At 53.7% G+C, this 19,388-nt stretch overlaps 1 protein-coding gene across 1 annotated transcript in view; it reads left to right on the top strand.

Annotated features, from left to right (window-relative positions):
- Positions 1–19,388, top strand: part of LOC128662504 (hematopoietic lineage cell-specific protein-like) — a 783,082-nt gene that overhangs the window by 265,698 nt on the left and 497,996 nt on the right.

Genomic DNA, 19,388 nt, shown 5'->3' with positions numbered 1-19,388 from the left:
AGTTGTGGTATCGGCAGAAAGAAAGACAGTTGTGGTGTCGGCAGACAGACAGACAGTTGTGGTGTCGGCAGACAGACAGTTGTGGTGTCGGCAGAAAGACAGACAGTTGTGGTGTCGGCAGAAAGACAGACAGTTGTGGTGTCGGCAGAAAGACAGACAGTTGTGGTGTCGGCAGAAAGACAGACAGTTGTGGTGTCGGCAGAAAGACAGACAGTTGTGGTGTCGGCAGAAAGACAGACAGTTGTGGTGTCGGCAGAAAGACAGACAGTAGTGGTGTCGGCAGAAAGACAGACAGTTGTGGTGTCGGCAGAAAGACAGACAGTTGTGGTGTCGACAGACAGACAGTTGTGGTGTCGGCAGAAAGACAGACAGTTGTGGTGTCGGCAGAAAGACAGACAGTTGTGGTGTCGACAGACAGACAGTTGTGGTGTCGGCAGACAGACAGTTGTGGTGTCGACAGACAGACAGTTGTGGTGTCGACAGACAGACAGTTGTGGTGTCGACAGACAGACAGTTGTGGTGTCGTCAGAAAGACAGACAGTTGTGGTGTCGTCAGAAAGACAGACAGTTGTGGTGTCGTCAGAAAGACAGACAGTTGTGGTGTCGGCAGACAGACAGTTGTGGTGTCGGCAGACAGACAGTTGTGGTGTCGGCAGACAGACAGTTGTGGTGTCGGCAGACAGACAGTTGTGGTGTCGGCAGACAGACAGTTGTGGTGTCTGGCAGAAAGACAGACAGTTGTGGTGTCGGCAGACAGACAGTTGTGGTGTCGACAGACAGACAGTTGTGGTGTCGGCAGACAGACAGACAGTTGTGGTGTCGGCAGACAGACAGACAGTTGTGGTGTCAGCAGAAAGACAGTTGTGGTGTCGGCAGACAGACAGACAGTTGTGGTGTCGGCAGACAGACAGACAGTTGTGGTGTCAGCAGAAAGACAGTTGTGGTGTCGGCAGACAGACAGACAGTTGTGGTGTCGGCAGACAGACAGTCAGTTGTGGTGTCGGCAGACAGACAGTCAGTTGTGGTGTCGGCAGACAGACAGTCAGTTGTGGTGTCGGCAGACAGACAGTCAGTTGTGGTGTCGGCAGACAGACAGACAGTTGTGGTGTCAGCAGACAGACAGTTGTGGTGTCGGCAGACAGACAGTTGTGGTGTCGGCAGACAGATAGACAGTTGTGGTGTCGACAGACAGACAGTTGTGGTGTCGGCAGACAGACAGACAGTTGTGGTGTCGGCAGACAGACAGGCAGCTGTGGTGTCGGCAGACAGACAGACAGCTGTGTTGTTGACAGACAGCTGTGGTGTCAGCAGACAGACAGCTGTGGTGTCGGCAGACAGACAGCTGTGGTGTCGGCAGACAGACAGCTGTGGTGTCGGCAGACAGACAGCTGTGGTGTCGGCAGACAGACAGTTGTGGTGTCGGCAGAAAGACAGTTGTGGTGTCGGCAGAAAGACAGTTGTGGTGTCGGCAGAAAGACAGTTGTGGTGTCGGCAGAAAGACAGACATTTGTGGTGTCTGCAGACAGACAGTTGTGGTGTCTGCAGACAGACAGTTGTGGTGTCTGCAGGCAGACAGTTGTGGTGTCATCAGAAAGACAGACAGTTGTGATGTCGTCAGAAAGACAGACAGTTGTGGTGTCGTCAGAAAGACAGACAGTTGTGGTGTCGTCAGAAAGACAGACAGTTGTGGTGTCGTCAGACAGACAGTTGTGGTGTCGTCAGACAGACAGTTGTGGTGTCGGCAGACAGACAGTTGTGGTGTCGGCAGACAGACAGTTGTGGTGTCGGCAAACAGACAGTTGTGGTGTCTGGCAGAAAGACAGACAGTTGTGGTGTCGGCAGACAGACAGTTGTGGTGTCTGGCAGAAAGACAGACAGTTGTGGTGTCGGCAGACAGACAGTTGTGGTGTTGGCAGACAGACAGTTGTGGTGTCGGCAGACAGACAGTTGTGGTGTCGGCAGACAGACGGTGTCGGCAGAAAGACAGAGAGTTGTGGTGTCGGCAGAAAGACAGAGAGTTGTGGTGTCGGCTGAAAGACAGACAGTTGTGGTGTCGGCAGACAGACAGTTGTGGTGTCGGCAGAAAGACAGAGAGTTGTGGTGTTGGCAGAAAGACAGACAGTTGTGGTGTCAGCAGAAAGACAGTTGTGGTGTCGGCAGACAGACGGACAGTTGTGGTGTCGGCAGACAGACAGACAGTTGTGGTGTCTGGCAGAAAGACAGACAGTTGTGGTGTCGGCAGACAGACAGTTGTGGTGTTGGCAGACAGACAGTTGTGGTGTCGGCAGACAGACAGTTGTGGTGTCGGCAGACAGACAGTTGTGGTGTCGGCAGAAAGACAGAGAGTTGTGGTGTTGGCAGAAAGACAGACAGTTGTGGTGTCAGCAGAAAGACAGTTGTGGTGTCGGCAGACAGACAGACAGTTGTGGTGTCGGCAGACAGACAGACAGTTGTGGTGTCGGCAGACAGACAGTCAGTTGTGGTGTCGGCAGACAGACAGTCAGTTGTGGTGTCGGCAGACAGACAGTCAGTTGTGGTGTCGGCAGACAGACAGTCAGTTGTGGTGTCGGCAGACAGACAGTCAGTTGTGGTGTCGGCAGACAGACAGTTGTGGTGTCGGCAGACAGACAGACAGTTGTGGTGTCGACAGACAGACAGTTGTGGTGTCGACAGACAGACAGTTGTGGTGTCGGCAGACAGACAGACAGTTGTGGTGTCGGCAGACAGACAGACAGCTGTGGTGTCGGCAGACAGACAGTTGTGGTGTCGGCAGACAGACAGTTGTGGTGTCGGCAGACAGACAGTTGTGGTGTCGGCAGACAGACAGTTGTGGTATCGGCAGACAGACAGTTGTGGTGTCTGGCAGAAAGACAGACAGTTGTGGTGTCGGCAGACAGACAGTTGTGGTGTCTGGCAGAAAGACAGACAGTTGTGGTGTCGGCAGACAGACAGTTGTGGTGTTGGCAGACAGACAGTTGTGGTGTCGGCAGACAGACAGTTGTGGTGTCGGCAGACAGACGGTGTCGGCAGAAAGACAGAGAGTTGTGGTGTCGGCAGAAAGACAGAGAGTTGTGGTGTCGGCTGAAAGACAGACAGTTGTGGTGTCGGCAGACAGACAGTTGTGGTGTCGGCAGACAGACAGTTGTGGTGTCGGCAGAAAGACAGAGAGTTGTGGTGTTGGCAGAAAGACAGACAGTTGTGGTGTCAGCAGAAAGACAATTGTGGTGTCGGCAGACAGACAGACAGTTGTGGTGTCGGCAGACAGACAGACAGTTGTGGTGTCGGCAGACAGACAGACAGTTGTGGTGTCTGGCAGAAAGACAGACAGTTGTGGTGTTGGCAGACAGACAGTTGTGGTGTTGGCAGACAGACAGTTGTGGTGTCGGCAGACAGACAGTTGTGGTGTCGGCAGACAGACAGTTGTGGTGTCGGCAGAAAGACAGAGAGTTGTGGTGTTGGCAGAAAGACAGACAGTTGTGGTGTCAGCAGAAAGACAGTTGTGGTGTCGGCAGACAGACAGACAGTTGTGGTGTCGGCAGACAGACAGACAGTTGTGGTGTCGGCAGACAGACAGACAGTTGTGGTGTCGGCAGACAGACAGTTGTGGTGTCTGGCAGAAAGACAGACAGTTGTGGTGTCGGCAGACAGACAGTTGTGGTGTCTGGCAGAAAGACAGACAGTTGTGGTGTCGGCAGACAGACAGTTGTGGTGTTGGCAGACAGACAGTTGTGGTGTCGGCAGACAGACAGTTGTGGTGTCGGCAGACAGACGGTGTCGGCAGAAAGACAGAGAGTTGTGGTGTCGGCAGAAAAACAGAGAGTTGTGGTGTCGGCTGAAAGACAGACAGTTGTGGTGTCGGCAGACAGACAGTTGTGGTGTCGGCAGACAGACAGTTGTGGTGTCGGCAGAAAGACAGAGAGTTGTGGTGTTGGCAGAAAGACAGACAGTTGTGGTGTCAGCAGAAAGACAGTTGTGGTGTCGGCAGACAGACAGACAGTTGTGGTGTCGGCAGACAGACAGACAGTTGTGGTGTCGGCAGACAGACAGACAGTTGTGGTGTCTGGCAGAAAGACAGACAGTTGTGGTGTCGGCAGACAGACAGTTGTGGTGTTGGCAGACAGACAGTTGTGGTGTCGGCAGACAGACAGTTGTGGTGTCGGCAGACAGACAGTTGTGGTGTCGGCAGAAAGACAGAGAGTTGTGGTGTTGGCAGAAAGACAGACAGTTGTGGTGTCGGCAGAAAGACAGTTGTGGTGTCGGCAGACAGACAGACAGTTGTGGTGTCGGCAGACAGACAGACAGTTGTGGTGTCGGCAGACAGACAGACAGTTGTGGTGTCGGCAGACAGACAGTCAGTTGTGGTGTCGGCAGATAGACAGTCAGTTGTGGTGTCGGCAGACAGACAGTCAGTTGTGGTGTCGGCAGACAGACAGTCAGTTGTGGTGTCGGCAGACAGACAGTCAGTTGTGGTGTCGGCAGACAGACAGTCAGTTGTGGTGTCGGCAGACAGTCAGTTGTGGTGTCGGCAGACAGACAGTTGTGGTGTCGGCAGACAGACAGACAGTTGTGGTGTCGACAGACAGACAGTTGTGGTGTCGACAGACAGACAGTTGTGGTGTCGGCAGACAGACAGACAGTTGTGGTGTCGGCAGACAGACAGACAGCTGTGGTGTCGGCAGACAGACAGTTGTGGTGTCGGCAGAAAGACAGACAGTTGTGGTGTCGGCAGAAAGACAGACAGTTGTGGTGTCGTCAGACAGACAGTTGTGGTGTCGGCAGACAGACAGTTGTGGTGTCGGCAGACAGACAGTTGTGGTGTCGGCAGACAGACAGTTGTGGTGTCTGGCAGAAAGACAGACAGTTGTGGTGTCGGCAGACAGACAGTTGTGGTGTCTGGCAGAAAGACAGACAGTTGTGGTGTCGGCAGACAGACAGTTGTGGTGTTGGCAGACAGACAGTTGTGGTGTCGGCAGACAGACAGTTGTGGTGTCGGCAGACAGACGGTGTCGGCAGAAAGACAGAGAGTTGTGGTGTCGGCAGAAAGACAGAGAGTTGTGGTGTCGGCTGAAAGACAGACAGTTGTGGTGTCGGCAGACAGACAGTTGTGGTGTCGGCAGAAAGACAGAGAGTTGTGGTGTTGGCAGAAAGACAGACAGTTGTGGTGTCAGCAGAAAGACAGTTGTGGTGTCGGCAGACAGACAGACAGTTGTGGTGTCGGCAGACAGACAGACAGTTGTGGTGTCGGCAGACAGACAGACAGTTGTGGTGTCTGGCAGAAAGACAGACAGTTGTGTCGGCAGACAGACAGTTGTGGTGTTGGCAGACAGACAGTTGTGGTGTCGGCAGAAAGACAGAGAGTTGTGGTGTTGGCAGAAAGACAGACAGTTGTGGTGTCAGCAGAAAGACAGTTGTGGTGTCGGCAGACAGACAGACAGTTGTGGTGTCGGCAGACAGACAGACAGTTGTGGTGTCGGCAGACAGACAGACAGTTGTGGTGTCGGCAGACAGACAGACAGTTGTGGTGTCGGCAGACAGACAGACAGTTGTGGTGTCGGCAGACAGACAGACAGTTGTGGTGTCGGCAGACAGACAGACAGTTGTGGTGTCGGCAGACAGACAGTCAGTTGTGGTGTCGGCAGACAGACAGTCAGTTGTGGTGTCGGCAGACAGACAGTCAGTTGTGGTGTCGGCAGACAGACAGTTGTGGTGTCGGCAGACAGACAGACAGTTGTGGTGTCGACAGACAGACAGTTGTGGTGTCGACAGACAGACAGTTGTGGTGTCGGCAGACAGACAGACAGTTGTGGTGTCGGCAGACAGACAGACAGCTGTGGTGTTGGCAGACAGACAGCTGTGGTGTTGACATACAGCTGTGGTGTCGGCAGACAGACAGCTGTGGTGTCAGCAGACAGACAGCTGTGGTGTCGGCAGACAGACAGCTGTGGTGTCGGCAGACAGACAGCTGTGGTGTCGGCAGACAGACAGCTGTGGTGTCGACAGACAGACAGCTGTGGTGTCGGCAGAAAGACAGACAGTTGTGGTGTCGTCAGAAAGACAGACAGTTGTGGTGTCGGCAGACAGACAGTTGTGGTGTCGGCAGACAGACAGTTGTGGTGTCTGGCAGAAAGACAGACAGTTGTGGTGTCGGCAGACAGACAGACAGTTGTGGTGTCGGCAGACAGACAGACAGTTGTAGTGTCGGCAGACAGACAGACAGTTGTGGTGTCGGCAGACAGACAGACAGTTGTGGTGTCGGAAGACAGACAGACAGACAGTTGTGGTGTCGGCAGACAGACAGTTGTGGTGTTGGCAGACAGACAGACAGTTGTGGTGTCGGCAGACAGACAGACAGTAGTAGTGTCGGCAGACAGACAGACAGTTGTGGTGTCGGCAGACAGACAGTTGTGGTGTCGGCAGACAGACAGACAGTTGTGGTGTCGGCAGACAGACAGTTGTGGTGTCGACAGACAGACAGACAGTTGTGGTGTCGGCAGAAAGACAGTTGTGGTGTCGGCAGAAAGACAGTTGTGATGTCGGCAGACAGACAGACAGTTGTGGTGTCAGCAGACAGACAGTTGTGGTGTTGACAGACAGACAGTTGTGGTGTTTACAGACAGACAGTTGTGATGTCGGCAGACAGACAGTTGTGGTGTCGGCAGACAGACAGACAGTTGTGGTGTCGGCCGACAGACAGACAGTTGTGGTGTCGGCAGAAAGACAGTTGTGGTGTCGGCAGAAAGACAGTTGTGGTTTCGGCAGACAGACAGACAGTTGTGGTGTTGGCAGACAGACAGACAGTTGTGGTGTCGGCAGAAAGACAGTTGTGGTGTCGGCAGACAGACAGTTGTGGTGTCGGCAGACAGACAGTTGTGGTGTCGGCAGACAGACAGACAGTTGTGGTGTCGGCAGACAGACAGGCAGTTGTGGTGTCGGCAGACAGACAGACAGTTGTGGTGTCGGCAGACAGACAGACAGTTGTGGTGTCAGGAGAAAGACAGACAGTTGTGGTGTCGGCAGACAGACAGTTGTGGTGTCGGCAGACAGACAGTTGTGGTGTCGGCAGACAGACAGACAGTTGTGGTGTCGGCAGACAGACAGACAGTTGTGGTGTCGGCAGACAGACAGACAGTTGTGGTGTCGGCAGACAGACAGACAGTTGTGGTGTCGGCAGACAGACAGACAGTTGTGGTGTCGGCAGACAGACAGACAGTTGTGGTGTCGGCAGACAGACAGACAGATGTGGTGTCGGCAGACAGACAGACAGCTGTGGTGTCGGCAGACAAACAGACAGCTGTGGTGTCGGCAGACAGACAGACAGCTGTGGTGTCGGCAGACAGACAGACAGTTGTGGTGTCGGCAGACAGACAGACAGTTGTGGTGTCGGCAGACAGACAGACAGTTGTGGTGTCGGCAGACAGACAGACAGTTGTGGTGACAGACAGACAGTTGTGGTGTTGGCAGACAGACAGACAGTTGTGGTGTCGGCAGACAGACAGACAGTTGTGGTGTCAGAAAGACAGACAGTTGTGGTGTCGGCAGACAGACAGACAGTTGTGGTGTCGGCAGACAGACAGACAGTTGTGGTGTCGGCAGACAGACAGTTGTGGTGTCGGCAGAAAGACAGACAGTTGTGGTGTCGGCAGAAAGACAGACAGTTGTGGTGTCGGCAGAAAGACAGACAGTTGTGGTGTCGGCAGAAAGACAGACAGTTGTGGTGTCGGCAGAAAGACAGACAGTTGTGGTGTCGGCAGACAGACAGACAGTTGTGGTGTCGGCAGACAGACAGACAGTTGTTTGGTCGGCAGATTGGTCGGCAGACAGACAGACAGTTGTGGGGTCGGCAGACAGACAGACAGTTGTGGGGTCAGCAGACAGACAGACAGTTGTGGTGTCGGCAGAAAGACAGTTGTGGTGTCGGCAGAGAGACAGAAAGTTGTGGTGTCGGCAGACAGACAGTTGTGGTGTCGGCAGACAGACAGTTGTGTTGTCGGCAGGCAGACAGTTGTGGTGTCGGCAGGCAGACAGTTGTGGTGTCGGCAGACAGACAGTTGTGGTGTCGGCAGAAAGACAGACAGTTGTGGTGTCGGCAGAAAGACAGACAGTTGTGGTGTGGGCAGAAAGACAGACAGTTGTGGTGTCGGCAGAAAGACAGACAGTTGTGGTGTCGGCAGAAAGACAGACAGTTGTGGTGTCGGCAGAAAGACAGACAGTTGTGGTGTCGGCAGTAAGACAGACAGTTGTGGTGTCGGCAGAAAGACAGACAGTTGTGGTGTGGGCAGAAAGACAGACAGTTGTGGTGTCGGCAGACAGACAGACAGTTGTGGTGTCGGCAGACAGACAGACAGTTGTGGTGTCGGCAGACAGACAGACAGTTGTGGTGTCGGCAGACAGACAGACAGTTGTGGTGACAGACAGACAGTTGTGGTGTTGGCAGACAGACAGACAGTTGTGGTGTCGGCAGACAGACAGTTGTGGTGTCGGCAGAAAGACAGACAGTTGTGGTGTCGGCAGAAAGACAGACAGTTGTGGTGTCGGCAGAAAGACAGACAGTTGTGGTGTCGGCAGAAAGACAGACAGTTGTGGTGTCGGCAGAAAGACAGACAGTTGTGGTGTCGGCAGACAGACAGACAGTTGTGGTGTCGGCAGACAGACAGACAGTTGTTTGGTCGGCAGATTGGTCGGCAGACAGACAGACAGTTGTGGGGTCGGCAGACAGACAGACAGTTGTGGGGTCAGCAGACAGACAGACAGTTGTGGTGTCAGCAGAAAGACAGTTGTGGTGTCGGCAGAGAGACAGAAAGTTGTGGTGTCGGCAGACAGACAGTTGTGGTGTCGGCAGACAGACAGTTGTGTTGTCGGCATGCAGACAGTTGTGGTGTCGGCAGGCAGACAGTTGTGGTGTCGGCAGACAGACAGTTGTGGTGTCGGCAGACAGACAGTTGTGGTGTCAGCAGAAAGACAGACAGTTGTGGTGTGGGCAGAAAGACAGACAGTTGTGGTGTCGGCAGAAAGACAGACAGTTGTGGTGTCGGCAGAAAGACAGACAGTTGTGGTGTCGGCAGAAAGACAGACAGTTGTGGTGTCGGCAGTAAGACAGACAGCTGTGGTGTCGGCAGTAAGACAGACAGCTGTGGTGTCGGCAGAAAGACAGACAGCTGTGGTGTCGGCAGACAGACAGACAGTTGTGGTGTCGGCAGAAAGACAGACAGTTGTGGTGTCGGCAGACAGACAGTTGTGGTGTCGGCAGAAAGACAGACAGTTGTGGTGTCGGCAGAAAGACAGACAGTTGTGGTGTCGGCAGAAAGACAGACAGTTGTGGTGTCGGCAGAAAGACAGACAGTTGTGGTGTCGGCAGACAGACAGACAGTAGTGGTGTCGGCAGACAGACAGACAGTAGTGGTGTCGGCAGACAGACAGACAGTAGTAGTGTCAGCAGACAGACAGACAGTTGTGGTGTCGGCAGACAGACAGACAGTTGTGGTGTCGGCAGACAGACAGACAGTTGTGGTGTCGGCAGACAGACAGATAGTTGTGGTGTCGGCAGACAGACAGTTGTGGTGTCGGCAGACAGACAGACAGTTGTGGTGTCGGCAGACAGACAGACAGTAGTAGTGTCGGCAGACAGACAGACAGTTGTGGTGTCGGCAGACAGACAGTTGTGGTGTCGGCAGACAGACAGACACTTGTGGTGTCGGCAGACAGACAGTTGTGGTGTCGACAGACAGACAGACAGTTGTGGTGTCGGCAGAAAGACAGACAGTTGTGGTGTCGGCAGAAAGACAGACAGTTGTGGTGTCGGCAGAAAGACAGACAGTTGTGGTGTCGGCAGAAAGACAGACAGTTGTGGTGTCGGCAGAAAGACAGACAGTTGTGGTGTCGGCAGACAGACAGACAGTTGTGGTGTCGGCAGACAGACAGACAGTTGTTTGGTCGGCAGATTGGTCAGCAGACAGACAGACAGTTGTGGGGTCGGCAGACAGACAGACAGTTGTGGGGTCAGCAGACAGACAGACAGTTGTGGTGTCGGCAGAAAGACAGTTGTGGTGTCGGCAGAGAGACAGAAAGTTGTGGTGTCGGCAGACAGACAGTTGTGGTGTCGGCAGACAGACAGTTGTGTTGTCGGCAGGCAGACAGTTGTGGTGTCGGCAGGCAGACAGTTGTGGTGTCGGCAGACAGACAGTTGTGGTGTCAACAGAAAGACAGACAGTTGTGGTGTCGGCAGAAAGACAGACAGTTGTGGTGTGGGCAGAAAGACAGACAGTTGTGGTGTCGGCAGAAAGACAGACAGTTGTGGTGTCGGCAGAAAGACAGACAGTTGTGGTGTCGGCAGAAAGACAGACAGTTGTGGTGTCGGCAGTAAGACAGACAGCTGTGGTGTCGGCAGTAAGACAGACAGCTGTGGTGTCGGCAGAAAGACAGACAGTTGTGGTGTCGGCAGACAGACAGACAGTTGTGGTGTCGGCAGAAAGACAGACAGTTGTGGTGTCGGCAGACAGACAGTTGTGGTGTCGGCAGAAAGACAGACAGTTGTGGTGTCGGCAGACAGACAGACAGTAGTGGTGTCGGCAGACAGACAGACAGTAGTGGTGTCGGCAGACAGACAGACAGTAGTAGTGTCAGCAGACAGACAGACAGTTGTGGTGTCGGCAGACAGACAGTTGTGGTGTCGGCAGACAGACAGACAGTTGTGGTGTCGGCAGACAGACAGACAGTTGTGGTGTCGGCAGACAGACAGTTGTGGTGTCGGCAGACAGACAGACAGTTGTGGTGTCGGCAGACAGACAGACAGTAGTAGTGTCGGCAGACAGACAGACAGTTGTGGTGTCGGCAGACAGACAGTTGTGGTGTCGGCAGACAGACAGACAGTTGTGGTGTCGGCAGACAGACAGTTGTGGTGTCGACAGACAGACAGACAGTTGTGGTGTCGGCAGAAAGACAGTTGTGATGTCGGCAGACAGACAGACAGTTGTGGTGTCGGCAGAAAGACAGTTGTGATGTCGGCAGACAGACAGACAGTTGTGGTGTCAGCAGAAAGACAGACAGTTGTGGTGTAGGCAGAAAGACAGACAGTTGTGGTGTTGGCAGAAAGACAGACAGTTGTGGTGTCGGCAGAAAGACAGACAGTTGTGGTGTCGGCAGAAAGACAGACAGTTGTGGTGTCGGCAGTAAGACAGACAGCTGTGGTGTCGGCAGTAAGACAGACAGCTGTGGTGTCGGCAGAAAGACAGACAGTTGTGGTGTCGGCAGACAGACAGACAGTTGTGGTGTCGGCAGAAAGACAGACAGTTGTGGTGTCGGCAGACAGACAGTTGTGGTGTCGGCAGAAAGACAGACAGTTGTGGTGTCGGCAGAAAGACAGACAGTTGTGGTGTCGGCAGAAAGACAGACAGTTGTGGTGTCGGCAGAAAGACAGACAGTTGTGGTGTCGGCAGACAGACAGACAGTAGTGGTGTCGGCAGACAGACAGACAGTAGTGGTGTCGGCAGACAGACAGACAGTAGTAGTGTCGGCAGACAGACAGACAGTTGTGGTGTCGGCAGACAGACAGACAGTTGTAGTGTCGGCAGACAGACAGACAGTTGTGGTGTCAGCAGACAGACAGACAGTTGTGGTGTCGGCAGACAGACAGACAGTTGTGGTGTCGGCAGACAGACAGTTGTGGTGTCGGCAGACAGACAGACAGTTGTGGTGTCGGCAGACAGACAGACAGTAGTAGTGTCGGCAGAAAGACAGACAGTTGTGGTGTCGGCAGAAAGACAGACAGTTGTGGTGTCGGCAGACAGACAGACAGTAGTGGTGTCGGCAGACAGACAGACAGTAGTGGTGTCGGCAGACAGACAGACAGTAGTAGTGTCAGCAGACAGACAGACAGTTGTGGGGTCGGCAGACAGACAGACAGTTGTGGGGTCAGCAGACAGACAGACAGTTGTGGTGTCGGCAGAAAGACAGTTGTGGTGTCGGCAGAGAGACAGAAAGTTGTGGTGTCGGCAGACAGACAGTTGTGGTGTCGGCAGACAGACAGTTGTGTTGTCGGCAGGCAGACAGTTGTGGTGTCGGCAGGCAGACAGTTGTGGTGTCGGCAGACAGACAGTTGTGGTGTCAACAGAAAGACAGACAGTTGTGGTGTCGGCAGAAAGACAGACAGTTGTGGTGTGGGCAGAAAGACAGACAGTTGTGGTGTCGGCAGAAAGACAGACAGTTGTGGTGTCGGCAGAAAGACAGACAGTTGTGGTGTCGGCAGAAAGACAGACAGTTGTGGTGTCGGCAGTAAGACAGACAGTTGTGGTGTCGGCAGTAAGACAGACAGCTGTGGTGTCGGCAGAAAGACAGACAGTTGTGGTGTCGGCAGACAGACAGACAGTTGTGGTGTCGGCAGAAAGACAGACAGTTGTGGTGTCGGCAGACAGACAGTTGTGGTGTCGGCAGAAAGACAGACAGTTGTGGTGTCGGCAGAAAGACAGACAGTTGTGGTGTCGGCAGAAAGACAGACAGTTGTGGTGTCGGCAGAAAGACAGACAGTTGTGGTGTCGGCAGACAGACAGACAGTAGTGGTGTCGGCAGACAGACAGACAGTAGTGGTGTCGGCAGACAGACAGACAGTAGTAGTGTCAGCAGACAGACAGACAGTTGTGGTGTCGGCAGACAGACAGACAGTTGTGGTGTCGGCAGACAGACAGACAGTTGTGGTGTCGGCAGACAGACAGACAGTTGTGGTGTTGGCAGACAGACAGTTGTGGTGTCGGCAGACAGACAGACAGTTGTGGTGTCGGCAGACAGACAGACAGTAGTAGTGTCGGCAGACAGACAGACAGTTGTGGTGTCGGCAGACAGACAGACAGTTGTGGTGTCGGCAGACAGACAGTTGTGGTGTCGACAGACAGACAGACAGTTGTGGTGTCGGCAGAAAGACAGTTGTGATGTCGGCAGACAGACAGACAGTTGTGGTGTCGGCAGAAAGACAGTTGTGATGTCGGCAGACAGACAGACAGTTGTGGTGTCAGCAGAAAGACAGACAGTTGTGGTGTAGGCAGAAAGACAGACAGTTGTGGTGTTGGCAGAAAGACAGACAGTTGTGGTGTCGGCAGAAAGACAGACAGTTGTGGTGTCGGCAGAAAGACAGACAGTTGTGGTGTCGGCAGTAAGACAGACAGCTGTGGTGTCGGCAGTAAGACAGACAGCTGTGGTGTCGGCAGAAAGACAGACAGTTGTGGTGTCGGCAGACAGACAGACAGTTGTGGTGTCGGCAGAAAGACAGACAGTTGTGGTGTCGGCAGACAGACAGTTGTGGTGTCGGCAGAAAGACAGACAGTTGTGGTGTCGGCAGAAAGACAGACAGTTGTGGTGTCGGCAGAAAGACAGACAGTTGTGGTGTCGGCAGAAAGACAGACAGTTGTGGTGTCGGCAGACAGACAGACAGTAGTGGTGTCGGCAGACAGACAGACAGTAGTGGTGTCGGCAGACAGACAGACAGTAGTAGTGTCGGCAGACAGACAGACAGTTGTGGTGTCGGCAGACAGACAGACAGTTGTAGTGTCGGCAGACAGACAGACAGTTGTGGTGTCAGCAGACAGACAGACAGTTGTGGTGTCGGCAGACAGACAGACAGACAGTTGTGGTGTCGGCAGACAGACAGTTGTGGTGTCGGCAGACAGACAGACAGTTGTGGTGTCGGCAGACAGACAGACAGTAGTAGTGTCGGCAGACAGACAGACAGTTGTGGTGTCGGCAGACAGACAGACAGTTGTGGTGTCGGCAGACAGACAGGCAGTTGTGGTGTCGGCAGACAGACAGACAGTTGTGGTGTCGGCAGACAGACAGTTGTGGTGTCGACAGACAGACAGACAGTTGTGGTGTCGGCAGAAAGACAGTTGTGGTGTCGGCAGAAAGACAGTTGTGATGTCGGCAGACAGACAGACAGTTGTGGTGTCAGCAGACAGACAGTTGTGGTGTTGACAGACAGACAGTTGTGGTGTTTACAGACAGACAGTTGTGATGTCGGCAGACAGACAGTTGTGGTGTCGGCAGACAGACAGACAGTTGTGGTGTCGGCAGAAAGACAGTTGTGGTGTCGGCAGAAAGACAGTTGTGGTTTCGGCAGACAGACAGACAGTTGTGGTGTCGGCAGACAGACAGACAGTTGTGGTGTCGGCAGAAAGACAGTTGTGGTGTCGGCAGACAGACAGTTGTGGTGTCGGCAGACAGACAGTTGTGGTGTCGGCAGACAGACAGACAGTTGTGGTGTCGACAGACAGACAGGCAGTTGTGGTGTCGGCAGACAGACAGACAGTTGTGGTGTCGGCAGACAGACAGACAGTTGTGGTGTCAGGAGAAAGACAGACAGTTGTGGTGTCGGCAGACAGACAGTTGTGGTGTCGGCAGACAGACAGTTGTGGTGTCGGCAGACAGACAGACAGTTGTGGTGTCGGCAGACAGACAGACAGTTGTGGTGTCGGCAGACAGACAGACAGTTGTGGTGTCGGCAGACAGACAGACAGTTGTGGTGTCGGCAGACAGACAGACAGTTGTGGTGTCGGCAGACAGACAGACAGCTGTGGTGTCGGCAGACAGACAGCTGTGGTGTCGGCAGACAGACAGACAGATGTGGTGTCGGCAGACAGACAGACAGCTGTGGTGTCGGCAGACAGACAGACAGCTGTGGTGTCGGCAGACAGACAGACAGTTGTGGTGTCGGCAGACAGACAGACAGTTGTGGTGTCGGCAGAAAGACAGTTGTGGTGACAGACAGACAGTTGTGGTGTTGGAAGACAGACAGACAGTTGTGGTGTCGGCAGACAGACAGACAGTTGTGGTGTCAGAAAGACAGACAGTTGTGGTGTCGGCAGACAGACAGACAGTTGTGGTGTCGGCAGACAGACAGTTGTGGTGTCGGCAGAAAAACAGACAGTTGTGGTGTCGGCAGAAAGACAGACAGTTGTGGTGTCGGCAGAAAGACAGACAGTTGTGGTGTCGGCAGAAAGACAGACAGTTGTGGTGTCGGCAGAAAGACAGACAGTTGTGGTGTCGGCAGACAGACAGACAGTTGTGGTGTCGGCAGACAGACAGACAGTTGTGGTGTCGGCAGACAGACAGACAGTTGTTTGGTCGGCAGATTGGTCGGCAGACAGACAGACAGTTGTGGGGTCGGCAGACAGACAGACAGTTGTGGGGTCAGCAGACAGACAGACAGTTGTGGTGTCGGCAGAAAGACAGTTGTGGTGTCGGCAGAGAGACAGAAAGTTGTGGTGTCGGCAGACAGACAGTTGTGGTGTCGGCAGACAGACAGTTGTGGTGTCGGCAGGCAGACAGTTGTGGTGTCGGCAGACAGACAGTTGTGGTGTCAACAGAAAGACAGACAGTTGTGGTGTCGGCAGAAAGACAGACAGTTGTGGTGTGGGCAGAAAGACAGACAGTTGTGGTGTCTGGCAGAAAGACAGACAGTTGTGGTGTCTGGCAGAAAGACAGACAGTTGTGGTGTCGGCAGAAAGACAGACAGTTGTGGTGTCGGCAGTAAGACAGACAGCTGTGGTGTCGGCAGTAAGACAGACAGCTGTGGTGTCGGCAGAAAGACAGACAGTTGTGGTGTCGGCAGACAGACAGACAGTTGTGGTGTCGGCAGAAAGACAGACAGTTGTGGTGTCGGCAGACAGACAGTTGTGGTGTCGGCAGAAAGACAGACAGTTGTGGTGTCGGCAGAAAGACAGACAGTTGTGGTGTCGGCAGAAAGACAGACAGTTGTGGTTTCGGCAGAAAGACAGACAGTTGTGGTGTCGGCAGACAGACAGACAGTAGTGGTGTCGGCAGACAGACAGACAGTAGTGGTGTCGGCAGACAGACAGACAGTAGTAGTGTCGGCAGACAGACAGACAGTTGTGGTGTCGGCAGACAGACAGACAGTTGTGGTGTCGGCAGACAGACAGACAGTTGTGGTGTTGGCAGACAGACAGACAGTTGTGGTGTGGGCAGAAAGACAGACAGTTGTGGTGTCTGGCAGAAAGACAGACAGTTGTGGTGTCAGCAGACAGACAGACAGTTGTGGTGTCGGCAGACAGACAGACAGTTGTGGTGTCAACAGAAAGACAGACAGTTGTGGTGTCGGCAGAAAGACAGACAGTTGTGGTGTGGGCAGAAAGACAGACAGTTGTGGTGTCTGGCAGAAAGACAGACAGTTGTGGTGTCGGCAGAAAGACAGACAGTTGTGGTGTCGGCAGAAAGACAGACAGTTGTGGTGTCGGCAGTAAGACAGACAGCTGTGGTGTCGGCAGTAAGACAGACAGCTGTGGTGTCGGCAGAAAGACAGACAGTTGTGGTGTCGGCAGACAGACAGACAGTTGTGGTGTCGGCAGAAAGACAGACAGTTGTGGTGTCGGCAGACAGACAGTTGTGGTGTCGGCAGAAAGACAGACAGTTGTGGTGTCGGCAGAAAGACAGACAGTTGTGGTGTCGGCAGAAAGACAGACAGTTGTGGTTTCGGCAGAAAGACAGACAGTTGTGGTGTCGGCAGACAGACAGACAGTAGTGGTGTCGGCAGACAGACAGACAGTAGTGGTGTCGGCAGACAGACAGACAGTAGTAGTGTCAGCAGACAGACAGACAGTTGTGGTGTCGGCAGACAGACAGACAGTTGTGGTGTCGGCAGACAGACAGACAGTTGTGGTGTTGGCAGACAGACAGACAGTTGTGGTGTCGGCAGACAGACAGACAGACAGTTGTGGTGTCGGCAGACAGACAGACAGACAGTTGTGGTGTCGGCAGACAGACAGACAGACAGACAGTTGTGGTGTCGGCAGACAGACAGTTGTGGTGTCGGCAGACAGACAGACAGTTGTGGTGTCGGCAGACAGACAGACAGTAGTAGTGTCGGCAGACAGACAGACAGTTGTGGTGTCGGCAGACAGACAGTTGTGGTGTCGGCAGACAGACAGTTGTGGTGTCGACAGACAGACAGTTGTGGTGTCGGCAGACAGACAGTTGTGGTGTCGGCAGAAAGACAGTTGTGATGTCGGCAGACAGACAGACAGTTGTGGTGTCAGCAGACAGACAGTTGTGGTGTTGACAGACAGACAGTTGTGGTGTTTACAGACAGACAGTTGTGATGTCGGCAGACAGACAGTTGTGGTGTCGGCAGACAGACAGACAGTTGTGGTGTTGGCAGACAGACAGACAGTTGTGGTGTCGGCAGAAAGACAGTTGTGGTGTCGGCAGAAAGACAGTTGTGGTTTCGGCAGACAGACAGTTGTGGTGTCGGCAGACAGACAGACAGTTGTGGTGTCGGCAGAAAGACAGTTGTGGTGTCGGCAGACAGACAGTTGTGGTGTCAGCAGACAGACAGTTGTGGTGTTGACAGACAGACAGTTGTGGTGTTTACAGACAGACAGTTGTGATGTCGGCAGACAGACAGTTGTGGTGTCGGCAGACAGACAGACAGTTGTGGTGTTGGCAGACAGACAGACAGTTGTGGTGTCGGCAGAAAGACAGTTGTGGTGTCGGCAGAAAGACAGTTGTGGTTTCGGCAGACAGACAGTTGTGGTGTCGGCAGACAGACAGACAGTTGTGGTGTCGGCAGAAAGACAGTTGTGGTGTCGGCAGACAGACAGTTGTGGTGTCGGCAGACAGACAGACAGTTGTGGTGTCGGCAGACAGACAGGCAGTTGTGGTGTCGGCAGACAGACAGACAGTTGTGGTGTCGGCAGACAGACAGACAGTTGTGGTGTCAGGAGAAAGACAGACAGTTGTGGTGTCGGCAGATAGACAGTTGTGGTGTCGGCAGACAGACAGTTGTGGTGTCGGCAGACAGACAGACAGTTGTGGTGTCGGCAGACAGACAGACAGTTGTGGTGTCGGCAGACAGACAGACAGTTGTGGTGTCGGCAGACAGACAGACAGCTGTGGTGTCGGCAGACAGACAGACAGCTGTGGTGTCGGCAGACAGACAGACAGCTGTGGTGTCGGCAGACAAACAGACAGCTGTGGTGTCGGCAGACAGACAGACAGTTGTGGTGTCGGCAGACAGACAGACAGTTGTGGTGTCGGCAGACAGACAGACAGTTGTGGTGTCGGCAGACAGACAGACAGTTGTGGTGTCGGCAGACAGACAGACAGTTGTGGTGTCGGCAGAAAGACAGTTGTGGTGACAGACAGACAGTTGTGGTGTTGGCAGACAGACAGACAGTTGTGGTGTCGGCAGACAGACAGACAGTTGTGGTGTCAGAAAGACAGACAGTTGTGGTGTCGGCAGACAGACAGACAGTTGTGGTGTCGGCAGACAGACAGTTGTGGTGTCGGCAGACAGACAGTTGTGGTGTCGGCAGACAGACAGTTGTGGTGTCGGCAGACAGACAGTTGTGGTGTCGGCAGACAGACAGTTGTGGTGTCGGCAGACAGACAGATGTTGTGTCGGCAGACAGACAGATGTGGTGTCGGCAGACAGACAGTTGTGGTGTCGGCAGACATACAGACAGTTGTGGTGTCGGCAGACAGTCAGTTGTGGTGTCGGCAGACAGACAGACAGTTGTGGTGTCGTCAGAAAGACAGACAGTTGTGGTGTCGGCAGACAGACAGACAGCTGTGGTGTCGGCAGACAGACAGACAGCTGTGGTGTCGGCAGACAGACAGCTGTGGTGTCGGCAGACAGACAGTTGTGGTGTCGGCAGACAGACAGTTGTGGTGACAGACAGACAGTTGTGGTGTCGGCAGACAGACAGACAGTTGTGGTGTCGGCAGACAGACAGACAGTTGTGGTGTCGGCAGACAGACAGACAGTTGTGGTGTCGGCAGACAGACAGACAGTTGTGGTGTCGGCAGACAGACAGACAGTTGTGGTGTCGGCAGACAGACAGACAGTTGTGGTGTTGGCAGACAGACAGTTGTGGTGTCGGCAGACAGACAGTTGTGGTGTCGGCGAATAGACAGTTGTGGTGTCGGCAGACAGACAGTTGTGGTGTCGGCAGAAAGACAGACATTTGTGGTGTCGGCAGACAGACAGACAGTTGTGGTGTCGGCAGACAGACAGACAGTTGTGGTGTCGGCAGAAAGACAGACATTTGTGGTGTCGGCAGACAGACAGTTGTGGTGTCGGCAGACAGACAGTTGTGGTGTCGGCAGAAAGACAGACAGTTGTGGTGTCGGCAGAAAGACAGACAGTTGTGGTGTCGGCAGAAAGACAGACAGTTGTGGTGTCGGCAGAAAGACAGACAGTTGTGGTGTCGGCAGAAAGACAGACAGTTGTGGTGTCGGCAGAAAGACAGACAGTTGTGGTGTCGGCAGAAAGACAGACAGTTGTGGTGTCGGCAGAAAGACAGACAGTTGTGGTGTCGGCAGAAAGACAGACAGTTGTGGTGTCGGCAGAAAGACAGACAGTTGTGGTGTCAGCAGACAGACAGACAGTTGAT

The sequence above is a fragment of the Bombina bombina genome, chromosome 6 (genome assembly GCF_027579735.1).
Source record: "Bombina bombina isolate aBomBom1 chromosome 6, aBomBom1.pri, whole genome shotgun sequence".
Classification (NCBI taxonomy): Eukaryota; Metazoa; Chordata; class Amphibia; order Anura; family Bombinatoridae; genus Bombina; species Bombina bombina.
The sequence above is the reverse complement of the archived record's forward strand: the minus strand, read 5'-3'. Positions and strand labels throughout refer to the sequence as shown.